The sequence below is a fragment of the Electrona antarctica genome, assembly GCF_951216825.1.
Source record: "Electrona antarctica genome assembly, chromosome: 5".
NCBI lineage: Eukaryota > Metazoa > Chordata > Actinopteri > Myctophiformes > Myctophidae > Electrona > Electrona antarctica.
The window spans coordinates 52,396,812-52,398,574 of record NC_136810.1 but is presented as its reverse complement, the minus strand read 5'-3'; positions in this window follow the sequence as shown (position 1 = coordinate 52,398,574).

The following is a 1,763-nucleotide window of genomic DNA, read 5'->3' as shown; positions in this document are numbered from 1 at the left end:
CTTTTATTTGTGTTTAGTAACCTGTGACCTAGACTAGGGTTTCTCAAAGTGGGTGACTTGCATCACACAAGTCCAGGGGTGCCGCAGAATACTTTCATAATATTTGGAATTCATTGATATCTTGAACTTGGTACGTTCATTTTCCGTTCAGCCTCTCAGATCCAACACTCCAATGCTGAATTGATGTTGGTACCATTAGGAGAGATAACAGGCAAACGTTGATCAAAATAACAATTCTTCTACATTCTCTAATTGTGTACACTTCTTGTAAATTAACTAACGCAGATGTTTAACAATAATTTAACTCTTGAGAGCGTAAAATGAAACTAAAGGGTCCATTTGGTTTAATTTTACACTCTCAAGAGTTAAAGATCTAATAAAGGGGGGTCACCTTATTATGTCAGCTAGAGCAGAGAGTATACAGTATAGGTTCATGAATGGAAGCGGACCATGCATTGCAGAGTAAGAACTGGTCACATGGGGGTTTCAGACATTATATGGGGATGACTGTGATTAGCCATTTTAACCCATTTAGGCCTGACCTCGAAATTTAAAAAAAATCTTCTAAATCCTCCAGTTTTCTGAAATAAATATTTTCACAATTTTTCAAAAATAGCAGACCTACAAGCTCGTAGCGCGCCACTCGGTGGCGCGCTATGAGCTTGTAGATCTGCTATTTTTCAATAGCTAAATTATAACATAATGTTTAAAACACCAAAAGGGGTTCTCGCCCAAAATGGGTTTTAAGACAGGAATCACCTGAGGGTCTAAATGATGTACCAGACTATTTTCATCACCTTATCCCTAAACGTCTTTGCCTTATTTTTTCATTTTTTTTTTTTACTATTTTGAAAAACATTTTTGAATAGTTCAAATAGCCGATCGACAAGCTCACAATGTGTCGATGTAGATCGGCTAGTTGATTTTCTTAAAAAAAAAAAAAAAAAAAAAGCCAAAGAAGTTTAGGGATAATAAGGCACTGATGAAAATAGGTTCCCAAGTCTTATTGTCTTCATTGTTGTAATTGATATAATTATTCATGCTTTAAGGTCTGGTGTTATTGTGTTTCTGAGGTTATACTAGAGTTCCAAAGGAATCCAGGACATACTGTATCAGGTCACGTTACAACCGATCAAACAGCCCACTAGATGGCGCCGTTTCTGTACAAAGCATTTGAGATTACACATTAGTATACATCACTGTCTGTGGTGCAGTCGTGTATTACACTGGGCGAAATGTAGTGTCACCATTGTTATGACAACAGAAAGAGCAAAACCTCGACAGGTGCACCGGAGAAGACCATGGGCTGACTATAATGCAGAAGGAGTCTCACACACTATCTTCTTCACTTGCAAAATGTGTGTATTTTTGTACAGAACGTTTTTTAACATATTATACCTCTTTCCTTTATATCCCAAGATAGTGTGTGCAAGAGTCTGCAACCAATGACATGAAAATATGTGTGTACTAGTAGTACACACATATAGTGCACTAGTGTATAGTGCCCTGTATAGTGCCCTTGCTTGCTTACAAACAGTGTGCTATTTGTGAGTGGACAAAGGAGCACTAGATGCTTTTAGAATGAAATGTTTTGAAACCCTGCCAAGAAATAAAAATAAATCCAAACCTTCGTTGTGCATTTATTTTTGATCCCCCCCGTCTGGCAAATCGCACCCACGTTATGTGTTTTGAAATAGCAATACTCTACTCACAACCATTCTGACAAACCACAGAGTTCACAACTCTTTGACATTTCTTTTTTT